At 42.8% G+C, this 24880-nt stretch overlaps 1 protein-coding gene across 2 annotated transcripts in view; it reads right to left on the bottom strand.

The window, feature by feature from the left end:
* The window catches only part of nfatc1 (nuclear factor of activated T cells 1), an 84585-nt gene that overhangs the window by 38341 nt on the left and 21364 nt on the right, over window positions 1-24880 (bottom strand). The gene's annotated exons all lie outside the window — the stretch shown is intronic.

Here is a 24880-nt window from a genome sequence, read left to right as displayed (position 1 = left end):
TCTTGTCACTTTGGATAAAAGTGTCAGCCAGTGAATAAATATAATTATTCTATCCACATTCACTGGATATGAGCAATCGTGTGCTCTGATTGGCTACTCTACTACTACTAGGATATCAGCTCATATACAGTGGTGCTTGAAAGTTTGTGAACCCTTTAGAATTTTCTATATTTCTGCATGAATATGACCTAAACATCATCAGATTTTCACACAAGTCCTAAAAGTAGATAAAGAGAACCCAGTTAAACAAATGAGACAAAATTATTACACTTGGTCATTTATTTATTGAGGAAAATGATCTAATATTACATATTTGTGAGTGGCAAAAGTATGTGAACCTTTGCTTTCAGTATCTGGTGTGACCCCCTTGTGCAGCAATAACTGCAACTAAACGTTTGCGGTAACTGTTGATCAGTCCTGCACACCGGCTTGGAGGAATTTTAGCCCATTCCTCCGTACAGAACAGCTTCAACTCTGGGATGTTGGTGGGTTTCCTCACATGAACTGCTCGTTTCAGGTCCTTCCACAACATTTCGATTGGATTAAGGTCAGGACTTTGACTTGGCCATTCCAAAACATTAGCTTTATTCTTCTTTAACCATTCTTTGGTAGAACGACTTGTGTGCTTAGGGTCGTTGTCTTTCTGCATGACCCACCTTCTCTTGAGAATCAGTTCATGGACAGATGTCCTGACATTTTCCTTTAGAATTCGCTGGTATAATTCAGAATTCATTGTTCCATCAATGACAGCAAGGTGTCCTGGCCCAGATGCAGCAAAACAGGCCCAAACCATGATACTACCACCACCATGTTTCACAGATGGGATAAGGTTCTTATGCTGGAATGCAGTGCTTTCCTTTCTCCAAACATAACGCTTCTCATTTAAACAAAAAAGTTCTATTTTGGTCTCATCCGTCCACAAAACATTTTTACAATAGCTCTCTGGCTGGTCCATGTGATCTTTAGCAAACTGCAGACGAGCAGCAATGTTCTTTTTGGAGAGCAGTGGCTTTCTCCTTGCAACTTGCCATGCACACCATTGTTGTTCAGTGTTCTCCTGATGGTGGACTCATGAACATTAACATTAGCCAATGTGAGAGAGGCCTTCGGTTGCTTAGAAGTTACCCTGGGGTCCTTTGTGCCCTCACTGACTATTACACGCATTGCTCTTGGAGTGATCTTTGTTGGTTGACCACTCCTGGGGAGGGTAACAATGGCTTTGAATTTCCTCCATTTGTACACAATCTGTCTGACTGTGGATTGGTGGAGTCTAAACTCTTTAGAGATGGTTTTGTAACCTTTTCCAGCCTGATTAGCATCAACAACGCCTTTTCTGAGGTCCTCAGAAATCTCCTTTGTTCGTGCCATGATACACTTCCATAAACGTGTTGTGAAGATCAGACTTTGATAGATCCCTGTTCTTTAAATAAAACAGGGTGCCCACTCACACCTGATTGTCATCCCATTGATTGAAAACACCTGACTCTATTTTCATCTTCAAATGAACTGCTAATCCTAGAGGTTCACATACTTTTGCCACTCACAGATATGTAATATTGGATTATTTTCCTCAATAAATAAATGACCAAGTATAAAATTTTTGTCTCATTTGTTTAACTGGGTTCTCTTTATCTACTTTTAGGACTTGTGTGAAAATCTGATGATGTTTTAGGTCATATTTATGCAGAAATATAGAAAATTCTAAAGGGTTCACAAACTTTCAAGCACCACTGTACCATGAGTAGAGAAAAATGAAATGGCAGAGCGTGTTTCTGAACCAACCGAGGATGAAATAAAAACTCTACTCGAAAACAAAACCCCAAAAATTGTTAGCAAGTATTTAAAAGAAACAGAAATAGCTCAAAGAATATAGTTTTTTGTTCCCTCCCCAACCCAATATCTCCTGTTTCACACTCCAACCCAGTCGGTGGTGGTAATGCACCTTTAAGTTGGTTTGCCAACTGCCAAAAAAGCCCTAAAGAAGAAGAAGAAGAAGAAAACTCCAAAAAAGTGAAAAAAGCAACAAAATATGGAATAAAAGTATTTCATGGTAAGAATGTATTTTTTTTTCAATAATTATTATAGCATTGGGGTGGCACGGTGGTGTAGTGGTTAGCGCTGTTGCCTCACAGCAAGAAGGTCCGGGTTCGAGCCCCGGGGCCGGCGAGGGCCTTTCTGTGTGGAGTTTGCATGTTCTCCCCGTGTCCGCGTGGGTTTCCTCCGGATGCTCCGGTTTCCCCCACAGTCCAAAGACATGCAGGTTAGGTTAACTGGTGACTCTAAATTGACCGTAGGTGTGAATGTGAGTGTGAATGGTTGTCTGTGTCTATGTGTCAGCCCTGTGATGACCTGGCGACTTGTCCAGGGTGTACCCCGCCTTTCACCCGTAGTCAGCTGGGATAGGCTCCAGCTTGCCTGCGACCCTGTAGAACAGGATAAAGCGGCTAGAGATAATGAGATGAGATATTATAGCATTTTTCACAAATTGCTCCTGTCATTTTACTGGTTTGTTTACATTCTAAGCAGAAATGATTCTGTCGGACGTTTAGTATAAAGCTTTTATTTATCGAATTTGCAAAAAATAACAATAAAAATGCTCTGTTTCTCAAAATCCAGTGAATGTGGATAGAATAAAACAGTTATTCCACTCAATCTCGTCGTACATGGTTTATACGTCGGCTATCAGCTCGTGTATGACTCGAGTTTGGGAAATGACTTAAATGGAGAAAAAGCCAGGAAAAGGGAGTGAGTCAGTGACAGAAGGTGTGAGAGAAACAGACAATAAAAAGATAAACAGAGGCTCTGTCCAAAATGTTACCCTTACTCACTTGTTCACTATTTAGTGTATGGAGCAAGGGGCACACAGGATTGAATTCAAATAATTATTATTTCAGGGTGACTTGCAATCACAAACGAGTTTACGTAGTCTAGTGCTGACATCACAGATAGTTCACTGATGCTTTCAAATTATGCCAACTGCAGGCTCATGCAACAGAATAGTGCTTGCCCTATCACCGAGAGATTGCGAGTTCAGATTCCAATGCCATGGGTATCTATGGTCGATATCGGTGGCAGCGATGTGGAAAAGATATGGAACATAGCAGATAGTGTTTTCCTCTGATTGTTACTTTGCACACGCAGCAGTTCAAACACATGGTGGCTTTATATGCCTTGGAGGAAGCTCATGCTATTGCTCACACACACATGCACGCATGCACACATGCACACACACACCACCCCTAGTTGTTGGCTGTTATGTAATAGGGGAAATGACGAAGTTGGTAAAAATAGGGGAAAAAAAAGGGCAAATTTCTACATTAAATACATAAGTCACAACTGGCTTTTGACTTTAGTGGTCATCCATTAATTTATCTTCAGAAACCTCTAGAGCTGTAGGACTCAAGTGCAGTCTCAAGATGATTTTTCTGTAGTGTTTTGAACTTGCCTCAGTTTCATTTGTCTCTGTTTAATTGACATTTGTATTTTAATTGTCTCAGTCTTGGGCTAAATACAGTCTTGGGCTTGACTAAGAGTTTGTAAAAAAAAATAATGATCATGTTGTTTTTGTATGGATGAAGCCAACAGGTTGAAGTAAAGGCTTAGCCTTAAAAAAAAAAAAAAGAAACCCACAACATTTAATGGTTTTCTGTCTTGATCTTGACTAGGTCTTGATTTCATTTGGACTTCATCTTGAATTGGCCTCAAGCTCCTTATGACTCTGTCTTGACTTGATCTTGGCTAGTCCGGGTCTTGGACTTGTCTTGGATTTGACAGTGGCAGTATTGACTACAGCCCTAGAAATGATATATATCCTGGTCAGGGTGGCAGTGGGGATGGAGTTTATCTTAGGAACACTCGGCAGAAATGACTGGGTGCAGTCCATCTCATGAACTGTTTTAAAGAGAAGAGTGGAAATGAGAAAATCTGGAGGAAATACATGTGGAAATAGGGATAATTTCATACAGACACTAACCCGAACTTGTGAATGCACCCCAGACTCTGGAGCTGTAAGTCTGCTCTGGTGTCTTCAAGTACATTACGATGCATTGTGGTACATTTCATAGTAGTGCATATCAATTTTACACTGTAAACTATTCAGGTAGGGCGGCACGGTGGTGTAGTGGTTAGCGCTGTCGCCTCACAGCAAGAAGGGCCTGGGTTCAAGCCCAGTGGCCAACGGGGGCCTTTCTGTGCAGAGTTTGCATGTTCTCCCCATGTCTGTGTGAGTTTCCTCTGGGTGCTCCGGTTTCCCCCACAGTCCAAAGACATGCAGGTTAGGCTAATTGGTGGCTCTAATGCCGCTTTTCCACTACCAACGTGGCTGAGTTGGGCTGAGCCGTGCCGTGCTGAGTTGGGCTGAGTCGAGCTGAGCGGGGCTGTTGGAGTTGCATTTCGACTACAACCGCGCTGAACCGTGCTGGCTGGAAGTGGGTGGACACATTGGGTGGAGTTAGCGAAAGTGGGTGGACGTCACATGATGTCGTTAGGCGGCGCAAACAGTGACATCAGTGATCTTTTAAGCGGTAGTCTCACAACCCGGAGAGTAAACAATAAACATGGAGGACATGGAGTCGTTAGTGTTGCTGGTCTTGGTGCTGTGGCTTGTTGTCACCGACAACGCCAACAGATACTGGCAAGAGCGTATAGATGAGGTGAGGCGCATAAGGCTTCATAATTCTCGTAATTCGTAATTCTTCTTCTTCCGGGTTTACGGTGTTTACAGATCCCAGCGTGCTCGCGGGGCATGTGTGGGCATGTGAGGACACTCCTCCTCACCAATCAGTGCACAGGGGAGTGTCTGCTCACGCCCCTAGCCTCACTCAACTCGGTTTGGCTCGCTTCAGCCCTACTCCAAAACCGTGCGAGTTTTGGGGGCTGAGCAGGGCTGAAGCGAGCTGAGTCGTGCTGTTCTTATGGCCCTTTTCCACTACCCTTTTTCAGCTCACTTCAGCTCGCTTCAGCTCACTTTAGCCCGACACGGCTCGCGTTTCGACTATCTAAGAACAGCACGACTCAGCTCGCTTCAGCCCTGCTCAGCCCCCAAAACTCGCATGGTTTTGGAGTAGGGCTGAAGCGAGCCAAACCGAGCTGAGTGAGGCTAGGGGCGTGAGGAGACACTCCCCTGTGCACTGATTGGTGAGGAGGAGTGTCCTCACACGCCCACACATGCCCCGCGAGCACGCTGGGATCTGTAAACACCGTAAACCCGGAAGAAGGAGAATTACGAGAATTATGAAGCCTTATGCGCCTCGCCTCATCTATACGCTCTTGCCAGTATCTGTTGGCGTTGTCGGCGACAACAAGCCACAGCACCAAGACCAGCAACACTAACGACTCCATGTCCTCCATGTTTATTGTTTACTCTCCGGGTTGTGAGACTACCGCTTAAAAGGTCACTGATGTCACTGTTTGCGCCGCCTAACGACATCACCTGACGTCCACCCACTTTTGCTAACTCCACCCAATGTGTCCACCCACTTCCAGCCAGCACGGTTCAGCGCAGTTGTAGTCGAAATGCAACTCCAACAGCCCCACTCAGCTCGACTCAGCCCGACTCAGCACGGCACGGCTCAGCCCAACTCAGCCGCGTTGGTAGTGGAAAAGCGGCATTAGATAGTCGAAACGCGAGCCGTGTCGGGCTAAAGTGAGCTGAAGCGAGCTGAAGTGAGCTGAAAAAGGGTAGTGGAAAAGGGCCATAAATTGACTGTAGGTGTGAATGTGAGTGTGAATGGTTGTTTGTCTCGATGTGTCAGCCCTGTGATGATTTAGCGACTTGTCCAGGGTGTACCCCGCCTTTCACCCATAGTCAGCTGGGATAGGCTCCAGCTTGCCCACGACCCTGCACAAGATAAGCGGTTATGGATAATGGATGGATGGAACTACTCAGGTAATATGATTATAAATAGAGAATTGGGACAACAATTCAAAATATCTGTGTGCGATATGGTAACAGGAACTGAATCCAGATACAGCTATGGTCAGAAAGAGAAAGTTAGACTCAGACAGACAGTCAGACAGGGATGACCCTAATTGCAGCTGCTTTAGACTGCCAGTTTTCCAGAGTACTAATGAGGTACAGCTGTGGACAAGTGAACCGCAAGCCTATTCTTCTATCTGCTCCTATCAAGTGCTGCCCAATGCTCTTTCTTGAACGATCCATTTAATTGGATTTAACTAAAAAAAAAATGTTGCACTTCTTCTTTGCTTGGTATTTGTCACGAAAGGGCTGGTTGAGGCAGGATGCATGTGCAGGAAGTGTTTATTAATCCCGGTAAACAGATCCAAAATGGCAGGCAGAAATGTGGTAAAACAGGCAAGGTTCGGGCGAGCAACAAACTACTCATCAAAGTCAGGGACAGAAACGGATACCAGGAAACAAGGACAGGGTCATAAACCAGAATAGCAAATGTAAACGAAGAAGAACTGAATGAATACTTCATGAAAACACAATGGGTATAAACAGACAAACTAATGAGGACTCAACTGAAACAAGTGAACGTCATGATGACAGAGTATGGAATTAACCAATAATAAGACAAGGGAGGAGACTAGACAGAAACAAAACAAACACACGTTAACAAAAACCCGTTCAAAGCGCTTAAGTGTGTGTGTGGGGGTGTGTGTGGGTGGGGGATTACTGACAGTATTGCATATGATTTGTGAAATACTATATGCTATTGTTGACCCATTAGACTCTTTAAAAACTGTGCTTATTGGGAAACTGTGCCTGTATTGTAAGTCTCATCTCATCTCATTATCTCTAGCCGCTTTATCCTGTTCTACAGGGTCGCGGGCAAGCTGGAGCCTATCCCAGCTGACTACGGGCGAAAGGCGGGGTACACCCTGGACAAGTCACCAGGTCATCACAGGGCTGACACATAGACACAGACAACCATTCACACTCACATTCACACCTACGCTCAATTTAGAGTCACCAGTTAACCTAACCTGCATGTCTTTGGACTGTGGGGGAAACCGGAGCACCCGGAGGAAACCCACGCGGACACGGGGAGAACATGCAAACTCCACACAGAAAGGCCCTCGCCGGCCAGGGGGCTCGAACCCAGACCTTCTTGCTGTGAGGCGACAGCGCTAACCACTACACCACCGTGCCACCCCCTGTAAGTATTTTGTTTATTAAAAAAAAAAAAAAAACAGGCTATTGTTTAAGAAAGTGTCAAGGGACAGATAATCTTTGGCACTATTTTAGTAGAGGACATTGTTTTCTAATATGGAGAAGGAGTGAGCAGTCACTGAAGGCTATTCATCAGATCGGGCAAGCCTCTTTCACAGACTTAAGCTCACACCCACACATAAACCTTCTCAACTTGGTTCTTGCAATCAGCCTCTGTAATGACCCTTCACTGCCTCAGCAGCTTTATGACAGGATGATTAATTCTGCAAAAAGCATTTTGCTGCCAAGTTTAGCATTTTCCTGAGCATATAAAGGTTCATATGAACAAAGTGCCGAAGTTAATTTGGCATGCCAGAATAAGCCTTAACTATGCAAAACTACAGCTAACACTTCACATATGTCTTTGGAACTTAATTCAATGGACTCCTACTTCACTTTGCCATTATTATTATTTTTTTTCTGGAGGCTTCCTGCTTTGATTATTTTATACTCTTTAGCTGTAACTAAAGCCACTGGTGGGCAGTGTGCCCTTTAGATTAGCCATAAAGAACTCATTTTGGAGCATTGTGGTAGACAGAAACAAAAGCCAAGATCAATGTGAACTGTCTAAGCTTGCCATCCATTCTATACCTGATCTCACTCAGCTAATGGATAGTGACTCACATATTGAACTTTGTGCATGCAAAATCTGTCCCAGGGCTGCTGGGATACACTGAATTGCAAGTTCATGAGTTACTACAGTAGAATTTTGGGGTTTTTTTTCCCCCCTTAATAAACTGGTAATCCAGTGTACAACAAAAGAAGTCTCAGTCATGGAACTTCTAATTTTTGTGTCCGATATTGATATCTGAATGCTATTCGTATTTCAGTGTTTATTCTATCCACATTCACTGGATATGAGCAATCGCGCACTCTGATTGGCTACTCTACTACTAGGATATCAGCTCATATACTGTGAGTAGAGGAAAAACAAAATGGTGGCGTGTGTTGCTGAACCAACCGAGGCTGAAATAAAAACTCTACTCAAAAACAAACCCCCCAAAATTGTTATCAAGTATTTAAAAGAAACAGACATAGCTAAAATAATATAGAGTGTGTGCACCCCTGGCGGCACGGTGGTGTAGTGGTTAGCGCTGTCGCCTCACAGCAAGAAGGTCAGGGTTCGAGCCTCGTAGCCAGCGAGGGCCTTTCTGTGCGGAGTTTGCATGTTCTCCCCATGTCCGCGTGGGTTTCCTCCGGGTGCTCCGGTTTCCCCCCACAGTCCAAAGACATGCAGGTTAGGTTAACTGGTGACTCTAAATTGACCGTAAGTGTGAGTGTGAATGGTTGTCTGTGTCTATGTGTCAGCCCTGTGATGACCTGGCGACTTGTCCAGGGTGTACCCCGCCTTTCACCCGTAGTCAGCTGGGATAGGCTCCAGCTTGCCTGCGACCCTGTAGAACAGGATAAAGCGGCTAGAGATAATGAGATGAGATGAGGTGTGCACACCCCCCCCCCCCCAAAAAAAAGCTTCTGTTCCACACTCCAGCCCAGTCGGTGGCGTTAATGCACCTTTAAGTTGATTTTCCAGCTGCCAAGAAACCCTAAAGAAGTAGAAGAAGAAGCAGCCGAAGAAGAAGAAAACACCACAATACAAAAAAAGCAACAAAATATGGGATAAAAGTATTTGATGGTAAGCACATATCTTTTTTATTTTTCAACAATTATTATTATCGCATTTTTCACAAATTGCTAGTCATTTCGCTGGTTTGTTTACATTCTAAGCAGAAATGATTTTGTCGGACGTTTTGTATAAAGTTTTTATTCATCAAATTTGCAAAAAATAAAAAGAAGAATACTCGGTTTCTCAAAATCCAGTGAATGTGGATAGAATAAAACAGTTATTCCACTCAATCTCGTCATACGTGGCTTTTAGCCAGCTCAGCTATCAGCGCATGTATGAATATTTTGTGGAATAGCTGTTAAATATACAGTAGACATGAGTAAAGGATAAAATATGGCTGTGCTTTTACTGGGGAAAAAAAAACAAATGATGCAGCTGATTCCAAAGTGATTTATTCCTCTTATACCACAGGATTTTACCAACGATTATAATTCATTTATGAATGAATGACAGGTTGTGCTTTTTAATCATTTATTGTTAGAGTTAATGTTGTGAAATATCCATGAGACACATAGATATCTCATATTGTCACAGCACCTTGGCATACAAACAGATTTGGCTGAAGGGGTTAGTGGAGAGTAAACAAGATATCCTGGCGTTTATGCCAGCAAGTTCTGGGAAAGGTCCGTGGGTGGTCATGAGCATGGTTAGTCAAGTGGTTTCTTCACAGTGGTGTCTTCACTCAAAGTCACAAACAGATACACTCTATTGACGTGTGCCTATCTTTCCAAAGAAGATCCTGCCTGTCCACATCAGACACTTTCACATATAGTAATCAGACAGGCAGAGTGCGACTGATAACAGAATGAGTCAGCTTAGTCCAAGTGTTGAACGATGTCAGCTGTGTCGAAAAAAAAACCCCAACAACTGCCTTTCCTTCCTACACTGTATATTCAAGGTCTGTATCTTCAAATTCTCAGCAAACAAACAGCAGCCTAGAATTTGGTTCTTTGTTTTAGCTCTAGATAGACTTGCAGTCCAGACTGTCTTCTTGGCTAGATTGGCCAAAAGCTATCTACTTTCTCAAAAAGGATTGAGCAAAAGACCAGCACAGACTTCTGCTCTTAAAATCAGTAATATATACAGTGGGGCAAAAAAGTATTTAGTCAGCCACCAATTGTGCAAGTTCTCCCACTTAAAAAGATGAGGGAGGCCTGTGATTTTCATCATAGGTACACTTCAACTATGAGAGACAGAATGGGGGGAAAGAATCCAGGAAATCACATTGTAGGATTTTTAATGAATTAATTGGTAAATTCCTCGGTAAAATAAGTATTTGGTCACCTACAAACAAGCAAGATTTCTGGCTCTCACAGACCTGTAACTTCTTCTTTAAGAGGCTCCTCTGTCCTCCACTCGTTACCTGTATTAATGGCACCTGTTTGAACTCGTTATCAGTATAAAAGACACCTGTCCACAACCTCAAACAGTCACACTCCAAACTCCACTATGGCCAAGACCAAAGAGCTGTCAAAGGACACCAGAAACAAAATTGTAGACCTGCACCAGGCTGGGAAGACTGAATCTGCAATAGGTAAGCAGCTTGGTGTGAAGAAATCAACTGTGGGAGCAATTATTAGAAAATGGAAGACATACAAGACCACTGATAATCTCCCTCGATCTGGGGCTCCACGCAAGCTCTCACCCCGTGGGGTCAAAACGATCACAAGAATGGTGAGCAAAAATCCCAGAATCACACGGGGGGACCTAGTGAATGACCTGCAGAGAGCTGGGACCAAGGTAACAAAGGCTACCATCAGTACACACTACGCCGCCAGGGACTCAAATCCTGCAGTGCCAGACGTGTCCCCCTGCTTAAGCCAGTACATGTCCAGGCCCGTCTGAAGTTTGCTAGAGAGCATTTGGATGATCCAGAAGAGGACTGGGAGAATGTCATATGGTCAGATGAAACCAAAATAGAACTTTTTGGTAAAAACTCAACTTGTCGTGTTTGGAGGAGAAAGAATGCTGAGTTGCATACAAAGAACACCATACCTACTGTGAAGCATGGGGGTGGAAACATCATGCTTTGGGGCTGTTTTTCTGCAAAGGGACCAGGACGACTGATCAATGTAAAGGAAAGAATGAATGGGGCCATGTATCGTGAGATTTTGAGTGAAAACCTCCTTCCATCAGCAAGGGCATTGAAGATGAAATGTGGTTGGGTCTTTCAGCATGACAATGATCCCAAACACACTGCCCGGGCAACGAAGGAGTGGCTTCGTAAGAAGCATTTCAAGGTCCTGGAGTGGCCTAGCCAGTCTCCAGATCTCAACCCCATAGAAAATCTTTGGAGGGAGTTGAAAGTCCGTGTTGCCCAGCGACAGCCCCAAAACATCACTGCTCTAGAGGAGATCTGCATGGAGGAATGGGCCAAAATACCAGCAACAGTGTGTGAAAACCTTGTGAAGACTTACAGAAAACGTTTGACCTCTGTCATTGCCAACAAAGGGTATATAACAAAGTATTGAGATGAACTTTTGTTATTGACCAAATACTTATTTTCCACCATAATTTGCAAATAAATTCTTTAAAAAACAGACAATGTGATTTTCTGGATTTTTTTTTCTCATTTTGTCTCTCATAGTTGAGGTATACCTATGATGAAAATTACAGGCCTCTGTCATCTTTTTAAGTGGGAGAACTTGCACAATTGGTGACTGATTAAATACTTTTTTGCCCCACTGTACTGTGTTATACATACAGAACACTTTTTCGATGGAATAAAAACGTGTGTTCTATTCCCTTCTAGTGGGTTTCATTCACTTGGTTCAGTAGCATGCAATATTTTTAGCATATCGCTTATCCTACGTGTATTACATCACTCTACCCAATGGAGAATGAGCGTTGAATATGGTTTACAGTGTTGCATGGTTGTCAAGACAACATGACATCACACATCAGAGACGTAAAACTTCCGCGCTAGTGAGCGACTGTGACAATTTGTAAACAAACATGGCCGCCAAGTTTGCTTCATTAAATACAGAAGATTTTGAGAGAATTTTAAAAGACGCGTTGAACACCTGAAAGGAATGTGTATGAATAATAATAATAATAATAATAATAATAATAATAATAATAATAAAAATATTTGCTTTTTTTCATGGCACATCAGATATATTCCATTCAGCTACTTATCTTTGATTCATTCAGTATCATGCTAGCTGAATGTAATATATCTGATATACCACTTAACGCCAGCCAATATTATTTAAATATAATACACAGTCTAATAATGCATACTATATAGATGAAGGGGTGGAGCCAGCAAAGTGTTTGCAATATAAAATTTGACTGAGTTGCAATTGGTCATTTCTGTTTCATGTGAAACATTAGGGTTCAATGTCAAACCTTACTGTCCTGCAAAAATCAGGGACATGTACATAATGTACTCGAGTACATACATAGATTTGAGCACACTTGTAGTACTCGAGTCCAGGACTCGGGCTTGAGTCCAACTCGTGCCCTAATTGTAAGGACTCGTGACTCAACTTGGACTTGAGCACTGATGACTCGGACTCAGACTCGTGCATTAACTGCATTAGGACTCGTAAATTGGAGACAGGGACTCAGATTTATTTTTTTTTTTGTAACATGCCATAATAATTTGGCATAAGATATTTATATCTACATTAAGTTTTGTACTAATTTCGTGCAAGAGTGTCACACCTGTGCGCCTTGGCGCGTGCATCAGATAGACTCTCAGGCGCGCTCCGGACAGCGCGCACGCCAAGCGGACTCTCACACACCCACCATAAACGACTCGCACTTGCACAGGATTAAGGCACAACCAAAGCACCTATATAAAAACTATGAAAACGCACTTAACTTGCGAATTATTGAGCTGCATTGCTGACACATTACCGAGCCTTATTTCCTTGTTTGGTTTCCTGATCCCTGATTTCCTGTTTCTCGTCTTTGATTCTGCTGAGTCTACGATGGCCTGTTTATGCCTCACTCGACCTATTGCCTGTTTCACTGTTTTACAATTTTGCCTGCCGTTCTGGATTGTTTACCGTCTTCACTTGTATTAATAAACACACCTTCTGCACTTACATCCGTCTCCCAGCCATCTCTGACAGAATACTTCACATTCCCTGACAAAGAGAAGCACGTTCACCTGTTCATACGTCATGTTCAGGAACAAACTAATGTTAATGGTGCTGAAACAGCCACCGTCAAATGGTGCAGCTGGAGTGTTCTCGGACTCGACTCGGACTCGAAATTTTTTTTAATGACTTGGACTTGACTCAGACTTGAACACTGGGGACTCGAGACTGGACTCGGACTCAAGGTTTAGTGACTCAGCTACAACACTGGATTTGAGATGCAGTTTATATCTTACTCATGACAGCTCACATGTCTCATGTGGTCCAGAGTCTGCAATTACACGCTAGCTAAAAAGTGCTCTAGCTAAAAATGCTTTATTAATCAGACAGCAGGAAAGATGTTTTCATGTGACTCAACAGAAATTCAGCCAGAAAATGAGAATAATCTTGTGTTCTGACTGAGAATTTCATAAACAGAATTAAGTAGGAATCATGAGGTTTAGAAAAACAAAATCTGCTACATACTGCCATTTTTCATTCACCTTATCAGGTTAGAGAGTTTGATATAGTAAGTTTATTATAGAAACTGTTATACAACTAATCTGTCTGAAGATTAATTTGGTTTTAGATGTTGAAGATTTGTTTGCTCTGATTCATAGATAATCATCACAAAACCATTAGTCGGCATTTAGATTAGTAACAGCAAACCAGACTGTCTCAGCTGAACCAGTTCCGACTTGCTTTAATAATTACTGATGGTTCTTATACAACAACTACAATGGCAAGATCAACCATCATCACATCACATACTCGTACAGACTTCAGAGAATCTCTTTTAAAAAAATGACTATGGTGGATTTAATGTAAATTCACACTTAATAAACAGTATAACTGCTAGGTCTTCAGGAAAGAGGGCTTTCTGGTGCTTTCTGGTTTATCTGTCAAGAGGTCTGATTTCAATGACAAGCTTTTTTTTTATCTTATCTTCAAGAGAAAGAAAAAAGAAAAAAAAGCTGGTTACAGAACAAGTGTTTATAGCTTCTACAATTTAATTGATAACAGGAACCAACTTCTTTGGCTTACATTTGACAACATTAAATGCAACTGTAAATGATACAAGATGCATCATTCTTTCGGCTATGGTCACACTACAGCTTGCCATGCTTTGCCATGGGTTATCCATGAAAATGAGGCGTTTGGTGGCGATGCTTTCCCGAGCCTCAGGAAATATTCCCAAACCCATCTCTGAGTATTCAGTACTTGGCTTGCCAACGAAAACATCACTACCAAATTTCAATGCATGCACTGAAATTTTTCGTAATGTTTTTGGCCACTCACGAGGCAGAGACGCACCAAAAAGCAACTCATGAAGCTCAGAGATCATTCACCATGCATCGCACGACTGGTGGTGATGTTACCAATTTTTCAGCGCCAAGTATTCACAAACCCATCGCGAACTATAGTGCGACCAGGGCCTTACTTAATTACAAAATGTAATTGTTGGCAAATTGCTGTGGTATAAGAAGAATAAAACACTCTGGGACATATTGCAATAGGTCAGTAACCCAAGTTTGATTTTATAACACCATGTCCCAAAGTGTTTTATTCCTTAATTCTTGCATGTGTTTTATCAGTGTTGGTACAGCGAATGTTAATATGTAGGCTACCTTATTTATAATTATCCCTACATTGCACAAAGTTATGCACGTCCCTAAATGGTTGAATTCTACTCTGCATTTTATTCATAAACAAAAGTTTTAAATGCTTTTCAATAGCGGAATGTTAAAGTAGTTCAGCAGCTGGGCAGCCAGTGAAAGATCCAACGAGTCCAGATGTGAAAGCACTCCTTCTTCATGAGGGAGTTTCTTTGTGTCTGCCTTTTTCTTTCTCTGTTTTTTCCCTCTGTAGGAATCCCCACTGATCCGTAATATACCCACCCACCCACGCATGCACGCGTGCGCACACACACACACACACGCACGCACGCACGCACACACACATACGCACGCACACACACAGAATTTTCTCCCAATCAATGGAAAAAGGCTGCAGGCTACCTTAGAAGTCAGCCTTGGCTGAAGTCATACAAAGTCAACAAATGTGTGTGCCAAATATTTTAAGAACTATTCAACATTATCGCTGATAGCCATTTAGGAATGCCAACTTAGAGCGATGAAGAATAAAGTAAACTCTAATCTCTCGACTGGGTCTTATCATAACCATCAGCTTGGCTGGATAGAAAGAGAGCTAAAGGACGGCCTGAGATCTGATTGCACTCTGGGTTCTAAGTGCATAGAAGCCACACACACACACACACACACACACACACACACACACTGTAAAGACTGGTGCTGATGTTATCTTCAGCATACATGTGGACTAAAAGTTGAATGCTCTGTGTAATGCACTGTACATAAGCCACATTCTGACTTATGGAGTCCCTCTCAAGTGTCCATTTACACCCATTTATTTGATTTTATTTGGTCAACCCAAACACTGTGTGACAGCAGTAGCTGCACTTAAACACACTGATTTTTATTTGTTTAAAAATCACACAGGAATAAAAGGACCAGTGTTATATTTGTAGCATTTGCGATATAAACTATACTGAAAACCTGACTGCATTTTACTCACTTTGGACCCTTCTCTGATTACACTAAAATAATCTCGGATTTATTTATTTTCTATAATCAGGAGCTCGAAACATTAAATCGTTATTAATTCATCTCAGTGCTCAAAGCCGTGTAAACATCAGAAGTCAGGTTTACATTTGCTCATTCCAACTCGGCCTCTTTACTGACAAACATGACGAACATTTGCAGGAAAAGCATGCCTCTGTTTTTCTCTTTTTGGCCATACTTTTTTATTTTTTTATTTTTTATCATTACCCAAAACCCTTGTGAAGATATATTCGCTGTTTGTGCAGCTGGTATCCTGCTGGATGTCAATTTGTCCACTTAGAACTGCGAGAGAAAGATATGGAGGGAGGTAGAAAGATTCCCGAAGTATGAGTCAGACTGTAGGAGATCCCTCTTCAGTTAGTTTTAATCAGGATTTTTTGCTTTGCTGTGGCTTATCCAGTGATGCACACTTGCGTTTATCTTCCTGCTATCATTATGTTCAGCAGATGTGGCCAGCTAATCTGTTTTACCTCAGAATACCATATTTATTTACTCTAATAACATTAGCCACACAGCTATTTTCACCTTTAAGTGCTCTCTCTCTCACACACACACACACACACACACACACACACACACACACACACACACGTTTTATTTACATTAAGAAAAGTTCAGCCAGCACTATGCTAAGTTTAAAAAGCTTACAAGATATCTGTGATCTCTCACTGAGTGTTTAGCATAACAGTTAGCCCTATTTGCTTAAAAATAAAATAAAAACCCTAGCTAAAGTTAGTAAATTGTTTACTTAAACCCACCAGTAATAGAGCTCATTAATAGGCTTATTGACATTAGCACAATGCTGTGTAGGTTGCTAAACTATTATGTATAAATCCAGTAAAAATAAGGCTAGTGAGGATGTTGCAAATAGTTGAAAATTGCTAGGCCTGTTTGCTAACAAGCTAGCTAATGTTAGGTTATTCATCTCTCATCTCATCATCTCTAGCCGCTTTATCCTGTTCTACAGGGTCTCAGGCAAGCTGGAGCCTATCCCAGCTGACTACGGGCGAAAGACGGGGTACACCCTGGACAAGTCGCCAGGTCATCACAGGGCTGACACATAGACACAGACAACCATTCACACTCACATTCACACCTACGGTCAATTTAGAGTCACCAGTTAACCTAACCTGCATGTCTTTGGACTGTGGGGGAAACCGGAGCACCCGGAGGAAACCCACGGGGAGAACATGCAAACTCCGCACAGAAAGGCCCTCGCCGGCCACGGGGCTCGAACCCGGACCTTCTTGCTGTGAGGCGACAGTGCTAACCACTACACCACCGTGCCGCCCCTTGTTAGGTTATTGTATTGTATAATTAAAAGCAGTAGCCAGGGTCTTTAGCAAAGCTAGCTATAATTTGGCTAACTGTATATTGTATAGAAGATACTTTTTAATACGTAAATTATACATGAATAATTACTCAAACATAACCTAACTGTATAACTGCTAACTGAATTGTCTTGGCCAGCCCTAAGGGTCCCATCTGCATCTCATCATTGCTGAGGAGTGTGCTCCCATCACCCAATCAAGCATCCAGCCAGAGCAGGTCATGATATATTTTTTACCATATTAACATGCCATTGTGTGTTATGCCTGATGTAAAGACTCTCGTCTCTGCGAGCCTACCACACAGATTTAATACTTGTCATTTTTAGGGCATACCTAACAACGTGTTTTCTTTCTCTCTCTCTTCCCCCCCCCATCTGTCCCTCTGAGTTACATGTTGGTCCTGGGATTGAGATGCTGGCCTCTTCTGCCACTCGGACCTGCCTGATCCATCCTGGTGCCCTGTGTCTGGTCGGAGTTTTATCGCCCCACTCCTGTGAAGGACGGCCCCATGAGGACAGTTGAGGGTTATACCTGTTAAAACTGTTAATATTATAGTCAGGCTGTCTGTTGTTGCCCAAATGAGGATGGGTTCCCTTTTGAGTCTGGTTCCTCTCGAGGTTTCTTCCTCATGTCGTCTGAGGGAGTTTTTCCTTGCCACCGTCGCCACAGGCTTGCTCATTGGGGATAGATTAGGGATAAAATTAGCTCATGTTTTAAGTCGTTCAAATTCTGTAAAGCTGCTTTGCGACAATGTTTATTGTTAAAAGCGCTGTACAAATAAACTTGATTTGATTTGATTTGATATTTTGTGATTAAAACAGTAGTTAATTGATGTATTCTAAATAAGTAAACAATCGAACAAATACCAGGTTGTTGGCAAGCTTTCTATTTGGCCAACTGTCATTTTTTTTGTCGTTAAATCCAGTAGCTAAGTTCATTTGCAAGCTACTTTGCATCCGAGTAAGTACTATACTTTGTAATTAAAGCCAGTAGACAGGTTTGTTAGCGAACCAGTAAAAGTTTGCTAGCAAGCCAGCAATGCATAACTTCTAAATGTCCTGTCATAGAATGACAAATTGAAGAAACCTTTAGCGCGCTAGATGAAACCTTTCATTTGTTGTTATTGTATATCTTATTGTTTTCAAGCAAAATCCCATATAACACCCTAAGAAGTTTTTCTGTATATCCACCTAATAGGAGGAACCTTTAAAAGTTTTATGTAGAATAATAAAATGGAGGTTTCTATTTTAGGAAAGGTTCTATGTAGACCTCCTTCAGCTACTATGTTGCCACCAAACACAGATGTTGGTTCAGGCACAAGCAGAAATATTCCATGCTGGACTGCAGAAGTGAGAGAAAGAGAGAGAGAGAGAGAGAGAGAGAGAGAGAGAGAGAGAGCGGTGCCATGCTTGATCATGTTAGATTGGCAAAGCCGAGTTTCCATGTGAGGACTGCCCAAAAATCCACAATAAGTGCCAGACACAGGGAAGCCCTCTGCACAAATAAGAAGCGCACACACACACACACACCCCTCATCCGGTTAGTGAGCACACTTACACCATAAATAAGCTGCTGTATCTCATTAAAATGCTAACAACATGCAGTTTGAACCATCATGTATATTCCTGACTGTAACTGACTCATAAGCCAAAAACAAAATTTACAATTCCAAGCTTTCCCTTGCTTCAAATGCAAATTCATCACTGACTGACACTGATGTTTTGAGTCAAAAATTAGATTTTTTTTGGGACCTTAATGCTACTAAGAGGAGAGGATTATAGTTAACAGCAGGGCTGGCTGGTATAAAGGGACTAGCAGGACTAAACCCTCTCTCGCTTTCCAGGGGAAAAAAAATACATTAAAATAAGTTTCAACATCCACTTTGCCTTATTGGCTGTTAATAAACGTCTTAAAGTAAATTACATTACAGGCACTTAGCAGACGCTATTATCCAGAGCGACATACAACACGACCCCAACATAGTTAGGTTAACATGGGGCGGCCTTGGGCTGAAGTGCCCTTGAGCAAGGTACCTAACCCCTAAATGCTCCCCAGGTGCTGTAGTATGGCTGCCTACTGCTCTGGCTATGTGTGCGTGTTCACTGCTTCAGATAGGTTAAATGCAGAGGATGAATTTCACTGTGCATGTGACAAATAAAGGCTTCTTCTTCTTCTCACAGCAGTGGGCAGCCCACGAAGCAGTTGGGGGTTAGGTGCCTTACTCAAGGGCACTTCAGCCATTTCTGATGGTCCAGAGAATTGAACCAGCAACCTTTTGGTCCTAAAGCTGCTTCACTAACCATTAGACCATGGCCTCCTAAAGGTTAAGTAGATTATTATTTTTTTTAAACTTTTGTGGAACCGGGCGGCACGGTGGTGTAGTGGTTAGCGCTGTCGCCTCACAGCAAGAAGGTCCTGGGTTCGAACCCCGGGTCCGGCGAGGGCCTTTCTGTGTGGAGTTTGCATGTTCTCCCCGTGTCCGCGTGGGTTTCCTCCGGGTGCTCCGGTTTCCCCCACAGTCCAAAGACATGCAGGTTAGGTTAACTGGTGACTCTAAATTGACCGTAGGTGTGAATGTGAGTGTGAATGGTTGTCTGTGTCTATGTGTCAGCCCTGTGATGACCTGGCGACTTGTCCAGGGTGTACCCCGCCTTTCGCCCGTAGTCAGCTGGGATAGGCTCCAGCTTGCCTGCGACCCTGTAGAAGGATAAAGCGGCTAGAGATAATGAGATGAGATGAGATGAGACTTTTGTGGAACCAACAACCCCCTCCACCACCAGCAGGGATAAATAAAAAATACACAGAATGGTATGAAGTAGAGGCTGGAGCTGATTTCTTTCTAGCCCAAACTGTCCAATGTCAAGTGTCAAGTCAAACATTTTGTGTTCACTGTTTTTTTTTTAAACTCGCATCACTGACACATCTGTAGTACATCATCAGAAGTGTTTGAGAAAGCACATGTGAAATACAATTATGGTTGTAATAAACATACAGTATAGATGAATTACTTCATCTATATGATATATGAGCGAGAGAGAGAGAGAGCCTGACACTGACAGGCGAAGTGAAGCATGTTAAGGATCTGAGAGACTTTGACAAAGGCCAAATTGTGATGGCTGGACTACTGGGTCTGAGCATCTCCAAAACAGCAGGTCTTGTGGGGTGTTCCAGGTATGCAGTAGTTAGTACCTGGGCATGTGAGCATCAGAATTGGACCGGAGAGCAATGGAAGAAAGTGGACTAGTCTGATGGATCATATTTTCTTTTATTTACATCATGTGGATGGCCTGATGCATGTGCGGTGCTTACCTAAGGAAGAGATGGCACCAGGATGCACTACGGGAAGAAGGCAAGCCAGCAGAGGCAGTATGATGCTCTGGGCAGTGTTCTGCTGGGAAACTTTGGGTCCTGGCATTCGTGTGAATGTTAATTTGACACGTACCACCTACCTAAACATTGTTGCAGACCAAGAATCCCTTCACGGCAATGGTATCCTCTAATGGCAGTGGCCTCTTTCAGTAGGATAATGTGCCCTGACACAGTGCAGAAATTGTTCAGAAATGCTTTGACAAAGAGTTCAAGGTGCTGACTTGGCCTCCAAATTTCCCAGCTCTCAATCCGATTGTGCATCTGTGGGACGTGCTAGACAAACAAGTCTGATCCAAGACCTCACAATTTACAGGACTTAAAGGATTTGCTGTTAGCATCTTGGTGCAAGATACCACACTGAGTGGCACCTCTTTCAGGGAGTGTGCTCTTGTGTGTGTGTATGTCCAAAGCCAAAGTCCTTCCCACACCATGTGGCAGTGCCGATTTCCGTTTCCGTAGCCCTCGGCCTCTCGCCTATTACATAGCTAGGGTGGGGGGCTAGTCCTCTGGTAACCACGAGAGTTTGACTCCCCACTCAAAATGGTACCTTGCCAGATGGCACCATTTTTATGATGGTCTTTGGTATGACCTGACCGTGAGCCGAACTCGCGGTCTCCCGATCGGGAGGCGGACATGCTAACCACTAGGCCATTCGCCGGTTGTGTGTGTATGTGGCTCAACCATAACGGTTGTGTGGCTGAGGCTCAAACATAATAGTAAGGTGAGTTCCTAATTCAATTCGCATCTTCAATCTCAGCCTGCAGCTGGGGAGAGTGCCCACCCTCTGGAAGACATCATGCATCGTTCCAGTTCCCAAGAAGAACCGGCTCAGCGAGCTGAACAACTTCCAACCGGTGGCACTCACTTCACATCTGATGAAGACGTTGAAGTGGCTCTTCCTCAGCCTCCTCAGACCCCAGGTGTAACATGCCCAGGACTGTCTGCAGTTTGTGTACCAGGCAGGTGCTGGTGTGGAAGACGCCATCCTCTACCTGCTACACTGAGCCCACTCGCATCTGGATAAGGGAAATGGCACAGTGAGGATCCTCTTCTTGGACTTCTCAAGTGCCTTCAACACTATCCAGCCCATTATGCTTCAGGACAAACTGAACAGGATGCGAGTGGACCCCTGCCTGGTCACCTGGATCTCCAGCTACCTCACCGACAGGCCGCAGTACGTCAGGCTGAAGGACATCACGTCTGACACTGTGATTAGCAGCACCAGCGCACCCCAGGGCACGGTGCTGACCCCTCTTCTCTTCACCCTGTACACCACGGACTTCTGCTACAACTCGGAGCTGTGTCACATTCAGAAGTTCGCTGATGACACAGCCATCATGGAGTGTATCAGGGACGACAGAGAGGAGGAGTATAGGAGCCTGGTGAGGGACTTTGCCGTTTGGTGCAACAGGAACCATCTGCAGCTCAACACCTCGAAGACCAAGGAGCTGGTCATTGACTTTGGGAGGTCCAGACCAAGGTCACGACCAGTTCTGATCGAGGGAGTCCAGGTGGAGGCTGTGGATTCCTACAAGTACCTCAGGCTGTGGCTGGACAGCAAGCTGGACTGGACGTGCAACGCCAACCACTTGTACAGGAAGGGACAGAGCAGGCTATACTTCCTGAGGAGGCCGCGGCCCTTTAACATCCGCAGGAAACTCCTGTGGATGTTCTATCAGTTCGTGGTCGCCAGTGTCCTGTTTTACACCGTGGTGTGCTGGGGGGGCAGCACATTCAAGAAGGACACACCCAGGCTGGACAAGCTGATCAGGTGGGCCGGGTCTGTGGTCGGCATGAAGCTGGACTCTCTGGTGACGGTGGCAGAGAAGAGGGCTATGGACAAACTACTGAACATCATGGACAATGCCAGTCACCCTCTGCACACCGTCATCAGCAACCAGAGGAGCCTGTTCAGTGACAGAACGCTCCTTCCCAAGTGCAGGACAAACAGATCCTTTGTCCCTCATGCCATCAGACTGTACAACTCCTCTCTGGGGGGGAGGAGGGGTAACAGGAGGACAGAGGACGGGAAGGAGCAGTAGCCTAGCCTGACCAAAAGCAATATTGGACAATGTGGAATATTTCTCCTACTGGACTTTTTTTAATTTCCTTTTTTTTATATGTAAATACTTAATTTAATTTATGCAGAAGTTTTCTTTATTTTCTATTCTCTGTTTATCCTGTAATGATGCTCCTGGAATGTTAATTTCCCTGAGGAAACCTCCCAAAGGGATCAATAAAGTTCTATCTAATCTAATCTAATCTAATCTAATCTAATCTAATCTAATCTAATCTAATCTAATCTAATCTAATCTAATCTAATCTAATCTAATTCAATCCATGGGTTATGAATTGTGCCATCTCCAGGTTAAATCATCTGCGACAAATCCCATCGGGTGGTTCAGTATCTCAAACAGACTTGCATATGTGGCTTCTGGCAGTGTGTAATACACCGTTATCTATTAAAAAAAATTAACAAAAGGGTGTCATAGAGCCAGTAGAGCTGAATCACTTGCTTTCTCAGCATATAGTTTTGGCATCACTCCACCAATTCAAACCAACTTTGAATTTGCAATCAATGACCATCTGTATTTTTCAAAATTGAATCAAGTTGTTGGGTTGTTTACTATTTGTAGTGAGTAGAGGAAGAAATTGTATTGCTGTCAAAAACAACAAGTCTGTGTTTAAAAAAGACCAGTGGCCTAGCATGTCTTTCTTCACAGCTTAAACAATAAAGAGACTTCCTCCAACCTTGTTCTCCAGGCTGTAGGAAATCCAGCATGTTTACACGACTCAACCGAGTCCTTTCCTGTCCCTCCTGCTCTTTTTTTTTCCACCAACTAATCAAGGAAATTACTGTTTGTAAACCTCAGGTATCAACAGCCAGAGGCTACCGCTGCTATTTTCTGTATGGAAAAAGATGGAAAAAAAGACTGGCAGGAATAAATGGGAGTGAAAGACAGAAAGAAAAAAAAATCAAAACAAACGCCCAGGCACAAGGGACAGTAGAGACTGCCACATTCTGTGTTTGTGCTTCATTCCAGGCCTGTGCAGGCAATGGAAACTTCTGGAAATGTAAATCTGTTGGGTTAAAAATACAGCACATTAATGTGCTCCACATGTGGCTCTCTGGCAGCGAGAAGCATATTTTGACGGCAGAGAAGGGAATGAGGGAGAGAGGGAAGCAGGGAGGTGGTGGTCTGAGGGGTTTTCTTCTTCAAGGGGTGTGACCAAGCGTGCAGACAAACACTGGTGTGTGAATACACACTTACATATAAAAAATAGCATGATACTATAAAGTCAGCTTTAACCTCATGTCCTGGTTTTAAAGGCACAGGTTTTTCAGGGCACAAATTTGATGTCTTGTATACGACCAAGAAATTTTTTATTGTTTGTTCGTCTTTGAAAAGACATTAAAACTTTCATTCTGAAAATAAATAAATAACTAGACGTCACATTAATATGTCTTTCCCTATGTGTGCTCAAATTAAGAAAAAAAAAACCCGAAAATGGAAAAAAAATGAATGAATTAATGAATGAAAAATTCTATATGATATTCAGATGTGCTTTAGTATTAGAAATAAATTAGACAAATAAATACATTGATTTTTAGAGGTAAAAAACATTTTTGAAGCATTGGATTTATAATGTTCTATGTAACATTAATATTATTTTAACATATTGAGCTATAAGTAACTCCATAATATTTAACTATTAATCTTTAATAAAGTCAGAGCAGAGACAACTTTTCAAATTTTGATTGATGTGTGCCTTTTTGCAGCATTTTGGTATCAAATATCTCATCTCATCTCATTATCTCTAGCCGCTTTATCCTGTTCTACAGGGTCGCAGGCAAGCTGGAGCCTATCCCAGCTGACTACGGGCGAAAGGCGGGGTACACCCTGGACAAGTCGCCAGGTCATCACAGGGCTGACACATAGACACAGACAACCATTCACACTCACATTCACACCTACGGTCAATTTAGAGTCACCAGTTAACCTAACCTGCATGTCTTTGGACTGTGGGGGAAACCGGAGCACCCGGAGGAAACCCACGTGGACACGGGGAGAACATGCAAACTCCGCACAGAAAGGCCCTCGCCGGTCACGGGGCTCGAACCTGGACCTTCTTGCTGTGAGGTGACAGCGCTAACCACTACACCACCGGTATCAAATATTTCTTATAATATTAAATGATTTAGGGGGGAAAAGTCATTTAAAAGTTACCTTATAAGTACAAGGTGTTGATTTGTTTAAAAAAAAAAAAACCCTGTCTATTTGTTCTGTCTAGTTTTAATTAGTGTCATAATTTGCGCTTAATTTAATTAAGTATTTTAGAAGAGCTATGAGTCACATGATACATTTCATATATTTAAAAAAGTGTATCATGACATGATTGATCACAATAACAATATCATATAATATAATCACATTGCCCATTTCTATTAGCTGAATTTATTTCCACATCCTCTTGAGGACTGATATATGATGAGATCACGACTCATATACACTCGTATCCATGCACGCACGCATTCTCATCTCTATACCTACATAATCTGAACAGATTATAATGGCTAAGCCTATCATAACACACGTGTTTCTCCTGGATTAACTTTAAGTCGCATAGAGCCTCATTTGATCTCAGCGTAT

The sequence above is a fragment of the Neoarius graeffei genome, chromosome 16 (assembly GCF_027579695.1).
Source record: "Neoarius graeffei isolate fNeoGra1 chromosome 16, fNeoGra1.pri, whole genome shotgun sequence".
NCBI classification, from domain to species: Eukaryota; Metazoa; Chordata; class Actinopteri; order Siluriformes; family Ariidae; genus Neoarius; species Neoarius graeffei.
This window is presented reverse-complemented; position numbering and strand designations above follow the sequence as displayed.